This window comes from Alosa sapidissima, chromosome 24 (genome assembly GCF_018492685.1).
Source record: "Alosa sapidissima isolate fAloSap1 chromosome 24, fAloSap1.pri, whole genome shotgun sequence".
Taxonomy (NCBI): domain Eukaryota; kingdom Metazoa; phylum Chordata; class Actinopteri; order Clupeiformes; family Clupeidae; genus Alosa; species Alosa sapidissima.
In genome coordinates this window covers 2,214,472-2,223,762 of record NC_055980.1, presented here as the reverse complement: position 1 = coordinate 2,223,762, position 9,291 = coordinate 2,214,472, and positions in this window count along the sequence as shown.

The following is a 9,291-nucleotide window of genomic DNA, read 5'->3' as shown; positions in this document are numbered from 1 at the left end:
CCAGCGTCACAGATTCTAATCTTGCTTCGTGACGTGACCACCGCGGTCTCCCGTTAATTTTACCGGTGTCCATAGCCTATGTCAGTGCAATCGCTGATCGCGAGAACGTGCGTGCGTGCGATCTCTTAAGAAGCCAATTGCGTGACTGTTTCTAACTGTTTGCTGACTTTTTGTTGCGCTGTTTACTGAGGGCACTCATATTAACCACTGATATCAATTGCAACAGCCAGAGAAATAAAAATCATTTTTTACGAGAAGGAGGGCCTTTGGTTTACAAACGCTACGGCCAGCGTCACGAGACTGTCATAATTGATAGAACACAGAGCACTACCTTAAACAGCACTCCCATAGCACAATGGAGTAGTCTCTGTGCAAAGCACTTGAAGCATTGTGCCAGCGTCACAGATTCTAATCTTGCTTCGTGACGTGACCACCGCGGTCTCCCGTTAATTTTACCGGTGTCCGTAGCCTATGTCAGTGCAATCGCTGATCGCGAGAACGTGCGTGCGTGCGATCTCTTAAGAAGCCAATTGCGTGACTGTTTCTAACTGTTTGCTGTCTTTTTGTTGCGCTGTTTACTGAGGGCACTCATATTAACCACTGATATCAATTGCAACAGCCAGAGAAATAAAAATCATTTTTTACGAGAAGGAGGGCCTTTGGTTTACAAAGCTACGGCCAGCGTCACGAGACTGTCATAATTGATAGAACACCGAGCACTGCATTAAACAGCGATCCCATAGCACAATGGAGTAGTCTCTGTGCAAAGCACTTGAAGCATTGTGCCAGCGTCACAGGTTCTAATCCTGCTTAGTGACGTGACCACCGCGGTCTCCCGTTAATTTTACCGGTGTCAGTGCAATCGCTGATCGCGAGAACGTGCGTGCGTGCGTGCGTGCGATCTCTTAAGAAGCCAATTGCGTGACTGTTTCTAACTTTTTGCTGACTTTTTGTTGCGCTGTTTACTGAGGGCACTCATATTAACCACTGATATCAATTGCAACAGCCAGAGAAATAAAAATCATTTTTTACGAGAAGGAGGGCCTTTGGTTTACAAACGCTACGGCCAGCGTCACGAGACTGTCATAATTGATAGAACACCGAGCACTACCTTAAACAGCACTCCCATAGCACAATGGAGTAGTCGCTGTGCAAAGCACTTGAAGCATTGTGCCAGCGTCACAGGTTCTAATCCTGCTTAGTGACGTGACCACCGCGGTCTCCCGTTAATTTTACCGGTGTCAGTGCAATCGCTGATCGCCAGAACGTGCGTGCGTGCGTGCGTGCGATCTCTTAAGAAGCCAATTGCGTGACTGTTTCTAACTGTTTGCTGACTTTTTGTTGCGCTGTTTACTGAGGGCACTCATATTAACCACTGATATCAATTGCAACAGCCAGAGAAATAAAAATCATTTTTTACGAGAAGGAGGGCCTTTGGTTTACAAACGCTACGGCCAGCGTCACGAGACTGTCATAATTGATAGAACACAGAGCACTACCTTAAACAGCGCTCCCATAGCACAATGGAGTAGTCTCTGTGCAAAGCACTTGAAGCATTGTGCCAGCGTCACAGATTCTAATCTTGCTTCGTGACGTGACCACCGCGGTCTCCCGTTAATTTTACCGGTGTCCGTAGCCTATGTCAGTGCAATCGCTGATTGCGAGAACGTGCGTGCGTGCGATCTCTTAAGAAGCCAATTGCGTGACTGTTTCTAACTGTTTGCTGTCTTTTTGTTGCGCTGTTTACTGAGGGCACTCATATTAACCACTGATATCAATTGCAACAGCCAGAGAAATAAAAATCATTTTTTACGAGAAGGAGGGCCTTTGGTTTACAAACGCTACGGCCAGCGTCACGAGACTGTCATAATTGATAGAACACCGAGCACTGCATTAAACAGCGATCCCATAGCACAATGGAGTAGTCGCTGTGCAAAGCACTTGAAGCATTGTGCCAGCGTCACAGGTTCTAATCCTGCTTAGTGACGTGACCACCGCGGTCTCCCGTTAATTTTACCGGTGTCAGTGCAATCGCTGATCGCGAGAACGTGCGTGCGTGCGTGCGTGCGATCTCTTAAGAAGCCAATTGCGTGACTGTTTCTAACTGTTTGCTGACTTTTTGTTGCGCTGTTTACTGAGGGCACTCATATTAACCACTGATATCAATTGCAACAGCCAGAGAAATAAAAATCATTTTTTACGAGAAGGAGGGCCTTTGGTTTACAAACGCTACGGCCAGCGTCACGAGACTGTCATAATTGATAGAACACCGAGCACTACCTTAAACAGCACTCCCATAGCACAATGGAGTAGTCGCTGTGCAAAGCACTTGAAGCATTGTGCCAGCGTCACAGGTTCTAATCCTGCTTAGTGACGTGACCACCGCGGTCTCCCGTTAATTTTACCGGTGTCAGTGCAATCGCTGATCGCGAGAACGTGCGTGCGTGCGTGCGTGCGATCTCTTAAGAAGCCAATTGCGTGACTGTTTCTAACTGTTTGCTGACTTTTTGTTGCGCTGTTTACTGAGGGCACTCATATTAACCACTGATATCAATTGCAACAGCCAGAGAAATAAAAATCATTTTTTACGAGAAGGAGGGCCTTTGGTTTACAAACGCTACGGCCAGCGTCACGAGACTGTCATAATTGATAGAACACAGAGCACTACCTTAAACAGCGCTCCCATAGCACAATGGAGTAGTCTCTGTGCAAAGCACTTGAAGCATTGTGCCAGCGTCACAGATTCTAATCTTGCTTCGTGACGTGACCACCGCGGTCTCCCGTTAATTTTACCGGTGTCCGTAGCCTATGTCAGTGCAATCGCTGATCGCGAGAACGTGCGTGCGTGCGATCTCTTAAGAAGCCAATTGCGTGACTGTTTCTAACTGTTTGCTGTCTTTTTGTTGCGCTGTTTACTGAGGGCACTCATATTAACCACTGATATCAATTGCAACAGCCAGAGAAATAAAAATCATTTTTTACGAGAAGGAGGGCCTTTGGTTTACAAAGCTACGGCCAGCGTCACGAGACTGTCATAATTGATAGAACACCGAGCACTGCATTAAACAGCGATCCCATAGCACAATGGAGTAGTCTCTGTGCAAAGCACTTGAAGCATTGTGCCAGCGTCACAGGTTCTAATCCTGCTTAGTGACGTGACCACCGCGGTCTCCCGTTAATTTTACCGGTGTCAGTGCAATCGCTGATCGCGAGAACGTGCGTGCGTGCGTGCGTGCGATCTCTTAAGAAGCCAATTGCGTGACTGTTTCTAACTTTTTGCTGACTTTTTGTTGCGCTGTTTACTGAGGGCACTCATATTAACCACTGATATCAATTGCAACAGCCAGAGAAATAAAAATCATTTTTTACGAGAAGGAGGGCCTTTGGTTTACAAACGCTACGGCCAGCGTCACGAGACTGTCATAATTGATAGAACACCGAGCACTACCTTAAACAGCACTCCCATAGCACAATGGAGTAGTCGCTGTGCAAAGCACTTGAAGCATTGTGCCAGCGTCACAGGTTCTAATCCTGCTTAGTGACGTGACCACCGCGGTCTCCCGTTAATTTTACCGGTGTCAGTGCAATCGCTGATCGCGAGAACGTGCGTGCGTGCGTGCGTGCGATCTCTTAAGAAGCCAATTGCGTGACTGTTTCTAACTGTTTGCTGACTTTTTGTTGCGCTGTTTACTGAGGGCACTCATATTAACCACTGATATCAATTGCAACAGCCAGAGAAATAAAAATCATTTTTTACGAGAAGGAGGGCCTTTGGTTTACAAACGCTACGGCCAGCGTCACGAGACTGTCATAATTGATAGAACACAGAGCACTACCTTAAACAGCGCTCCCATAGCACAATGGAGTAGTCTCTGTGCAAAGCACTTGAAGCATTGTGCCAGCGTCACAGATTCTAATCTTGCTTCGTGACGTGACCACCGCGGTCTCCCGTTAATTTTACCGGTGTCCGTAGCCTATGTCAGTGCAATCGCTGATTGCGAGAACGTGCGTGCGTGCGATCTCTTAAGAAGCCAATTGCGTGACTGTTTCTAACTGTTTGCTGTCTTTTTGTTGCGCTGTTTACTGAGGGCACTCATATTAACCACTGATATCAATTGCAACAGCCAGAGAAATAAAAATCATTTTTTACGAGAAGGAGGGCCTTTGGTTTACAAACGCTACGGCCAGCGTCACGAGACTGTCATAATTGATAGAACACCGAGCACTGCATTAAACAGCGATCCCATAGCACAATGGAGTAGTCGCTGTGCAAAGCACTTGAAGCATTGTGCCAGCGTCACAGGTTCTAATCCTGCTTAGTGACGTGACCACCGCGGTCTCCCGTTAATTTTACCGGTGTCAGTGCAATCGCTGATCGCGAGAACGTGCGTGCGTGCGTGCGTGCGATCTCTTAAGAAGCCAATTGCGTGACTGTTTCTAACTGTTTGCTGACTTTTTGTTGCGCTGTTTACTGAGGGCACTCATATTAACCACTGATATCAATTGCAACAGCCAGAGAAATAAAAATCATTTTTTACGAGAAGGAGGGCCTTTGGTTTACAAACGCTACGGCCAGCGTCACGAGACTGTCATAATTGATAGAACACCGAGCACTACCTTAAACAGCACTCCCATAGCACAATGGAGTAGTCGCTGTGCAAAGCACTTGAAGCATTGTGCCAGCGTCACAGGTTCTAATCCTGCTTAGTGACGTGACCACCGCGGTCTCCCGTTAATTTTACCGGTGTCAGTGCAATCGCTGATCGCGAGAACGTGCGTGCGTGCGTGCGTGCGATCTCTTAAGAAGCCAATTGCGTGACTGTTTCTAACTGTTTGCTGTCTTTTTGTTGCGCTGTTTACTGAGGGCACTCATATTAAAGGAGAATTCCGGTGTTATATTGACCTAAAGTGTATTGAAACATGATACCTAGTGTGAACGTATGTCTCATAGCCCATCTCGGCTTGTCCCCTGCACTCCAAAATCTGGCGCTAGTTAGCCGATGCTACCAACAGCTTTTTCAATAGTAGTGCTTCTGCATCGGGCTAGCCATGCAAATAAATCACTGTTTTACACCCATTTATGAGGCTTAATGTATCTCCACACTTCATTGGTAGACTTCCGAGGGCCCTGACATTTAAAACGAGACATTGAGAACTTTGAAAAAGCACTGGTAGTTTACGATTTATACAGACAGTATCTTCACGAAGTTTAGCGTTTGCAGCCAACTTGAATTTAGTCATGATAAGTCGAGCAACGAGTAAGAATGAACAGGTATGATAAGGGGTCAGATTCCAAAAATAATTCAGTGGAAATGCATGGATTCCAGTTTCTTCAAGTAGCAGCAACTGGAATCCATGCATTTCCACTGAATTATTTTTGTTGGTAGCATCGGCTAACTAGCTCCAGATTTTGGAGTGCAGGGGACAAGCCGAGATGGGCTATGAGACATACGTTCACACTCGGTATCATGTTTCAATACACTTTAGGTCAATATCACACCGGAATTCTCCTTTAAAATGTGTAAATAGTGAAAAAAAGTAAGAATAGTTAAAAGTTATTGAAATTGGGAGAAATAGAGAGATAGATAAAGTGAGAGAAAGTGAAGAAAAAGAAGTGAAAGAAAGTTGGGATGAGAAGTGAGCTATTCAGTTGAATGGAGAGGGACACACAGGAAGAGGTTCCATTCAAGTTGCTGCAGGCAGTCAGTGAGAGAGCACAGGTGCAGTTGATTGCATTCTATTTCCTTAATAGCCTATTATGATGTCATAAAGCCATGTTAAGTCTATGGAGAATTTTAAAGTTTAGTTTTTATTTAATATCTCAAAAAGTAAAAGTCGTAGAAATATGAAAAGTCATAGAACGAAAAATTAGAGCAAGAGCTACGTGACGAAATTTGAACCAAGTTTCTACTGGAAGAATAATAATAATAAGTCGGAAGAAGCCCGTGGAATAACAGTACAGTGCATTTGCATGCACTGTAATAATAATAATAATAACTAGAAATGCAATTCCAAGGAATTACCAGTGCATGAAAATGCGAAAGTTGTGATGTAAAATATCATGTATCATAGTTAAAATAGATAATACAGAGATGGTTACTACGGTGATGCTAGGATAGACATGGTGGCTGCATAGCTTAATAAAAGTTGATAGTTTAAAAGTAGACTGTTTAAAAGCTGAATGTAGATAGTTTAAACGTTGTTGATAGCCAGTAGATAGTTTAAAAGTTGTTGATAGACAGCTAGTTTAATATTTAGTTTAAAAGTAGACCGTTTAAAAGTTGAAGGTAAATAGTTTAAAAGTTGTTGACAGACTGGAAGTTTAATGAATGTGTATAGGTAGATATTTGACGATAATTTGACGAAAGTTGGAATGGCTCTATAGTTTGCTAGCAGTTATGCTAAGATTTGCTAACCATGCTACTTAGCTAATGTTTTATAGCAGTGTTAGCAATGCTAACATGCTAACCATGCTACTTAGCTAACTTAGCTAAAATTTTCTAGCAGTTTTGCTAAACATGCTAACTATGTTAGCAATGTTAACATGCTAACTATGTTAACCATGTGACTTAGCTAACCTAGCTTATCATTTTTAGTAGTTATGCTAACTATGTTAACTAGCATGTTAACATGCTAACTATACTAACCATGTGACTTAGCTAACCTAGCTAATAATTTTAGTAGTTATGCTAACTATGCTAACTAGCATGCTAACAATGCTAACATGCTAACTATGCTAACCATGTGATTTAGTTAACCTAGCTAATCATTTTTAGTAGTTATGCTAACTAGCATGCTAACAATGCTAACATGCTAACTATACTAACCATGTGACTTAGCTAACCTAGCTAATCATTTTAGTAGTTATGCTAACTATGCTAACTAGCATGCTAACAATGCTAACTATGCTAACCATGTGATTTTGCGCTTGAAGACATGGGACACATAAGTATGCCGCGTGCGCGTGCGTGTGTGTGTGTGAGAGAGAGAGAGATGGGGGGGGGGGGGGGGGGGGGGGGGCAGCTGCTGTGTAACCCACCCTGCCGGTCTTGTTTGCTGTCTCCTCAGGTGGTGAGGGTGAAGGTCTGTCCGTGTATCTGCAATGTGCCACCCTCCTGATTATCCCACCTAACAGGGACCTGCACCTAGTTAATTAGGTTATGTTAAATTATTTTGTTCCATTAAAGTTGTAATAGTTGTCATTTGAGGCAATAAATTAGGCTGTATTATATTTCTTGTGTGACACTTTTCCATTGGGAGAACAGGGTTGTGTTGACATTTAATAAAAAGCCTAGGCCATGATGTCTTTGGAATTTTGAGAGTAGCCTAAAATTCTATGGAGGTTCTGAGCCTGTTGATCGCCAACTACAGTACTAGTGTAACATCACAGATCCATTCATTTTCGTTGGATTTTTATATTTTTTCCTGTGGAATGAGTATACTGTTTGATGAAAAGAATGACATATTGGCTGAAGTCATAACCTGGGGGAATAATTGATTGCCAATGAAGTAAAGATAAAAAAAATTGAAAAAAAGTGAGGAAACGCCTATTTTTTGGCATTAAATTGATGCAAAATCATGTAGAAATGTGTTTAAGAGTTATTTGTTCAGTGGATGTTGTCAGCACATGTGTTCTGTGCACCTGGGATGCATTTATTGACAGCCTACCCAACCCACTGAGGAGTCGAGGGAAAAAAAACATTTTTCACATTTTTTTGATAAAAAAGATACACTAAAATGGCCACATTTTTTTCGCGATATTTCCGGCAGAGCAGACCCTCAAATTAGTGTTTCTTAGGGTCAAAGTTAACAGGAAAAACACAAATAAAAAGTATGGCAGACAATGTCAGGTCCAACCCACTTTTGAGACTTTGGCTCCCCGACTATGAGAGATATTTCAATGGTGACAAAACATCTAAACATTTTGACTTGCAGTGCTTAGCCTACACAATGCCAAAGGGACGATGCATTTTGGGGGCACTGACTATTTATATGAGAAAGAAATTTAGTTTTGTTTTGACACATGAGTGAATTGTTTTTGGCGAGATATGAGCTTTTGCAGGTGAACCGTGGTGTTGTGCTGAACCATTCAGGTTATTTTGGCAAAAGCACCAAGAGTGTTGAGAACGGTGTTACCGGATATACGGTTTCTGAGATTCTGAGTTTCCAGGGCGGAGTTTAGCGTGAATATTTATGAACGGAGGATGTCGTGAGCGAGTGCCTAGACGCCCATTGCTGAAGCGTGAATGAAATGGAACGCAAAATGTCGTCAAAGAAAGTCGTTTTGATTGTAGCCTAGCCTCTGTGCATCTGTAGTGATGTTAGCCCAGGCAGCAACATAGCCTACATCAGATTGACCCACTGTATAGCCTACAACACAAATGTCTGTGCAATAAATAGCCCATGTTGCCTGTGTATGTCCTAACTCTGAACAAATGGTCTGTCATTGCCCTCATACACATGTGATATGTTATTCTAAAACACATAATCTATAGGAATTACACATAACTAAACACACAAAAAACACACTCAAGACAAAAAACATTGGCTTGACATCAGTATTAACTCAAAGTTAAACAATATTATCATACCAAAATACCCACAGAGTATTGTGTGCAAGAATAAGGATATACAAAATAAAGTTTGGGTAATCAGCCTTCAAAGGGCAGAAACGGGGTGCCCTGTCTATCTATTGTACAGCAGTTTATTCTTTTCAATTTTAATTTTACATTGTAAGAGGGAGTCTGGCCAAGTTAGCCTAATATCCTTAGGGAATAGAACATAAGAGCAGATTTGGTCGAAAATGTAAATTCATAGGCATATGCATATAGAACAGCATGATATGAGCCTGTCTGGCATCAAATACACAAGTGGAGTGGTGTGTTTTGGTGAGTGCTGGTGAACATATTTTCATCACAGCAGGCAACTAACTTGTCATCTTGATGATACACTACAATAAGAAATCAATAATTCATATTATAATGAACATAAACATAAATCTGTTGTCTGTTTCTCTGTTCCTACCTGAAGGACCTAACTGTTCCTACTTTCAAAGCGATAAGACCTGTTCAAAATGCCATTAACTCTATTAAGAGTGTATAGGCTTTCAAAATGATTTTGGAAGGTAAAAACTCTTCAGGGGTCCTTTATGGATTACATGACTCATTTGGGGTTTTGAAGGGCCAGATTACTACTACCTGTTATAATCAGCCCATATGTAGTCATTCACCTCAATCTGATGAACTTTACGTTATAGTCCCCCCCCCCCCCATCATCCTCATTGAGCACATA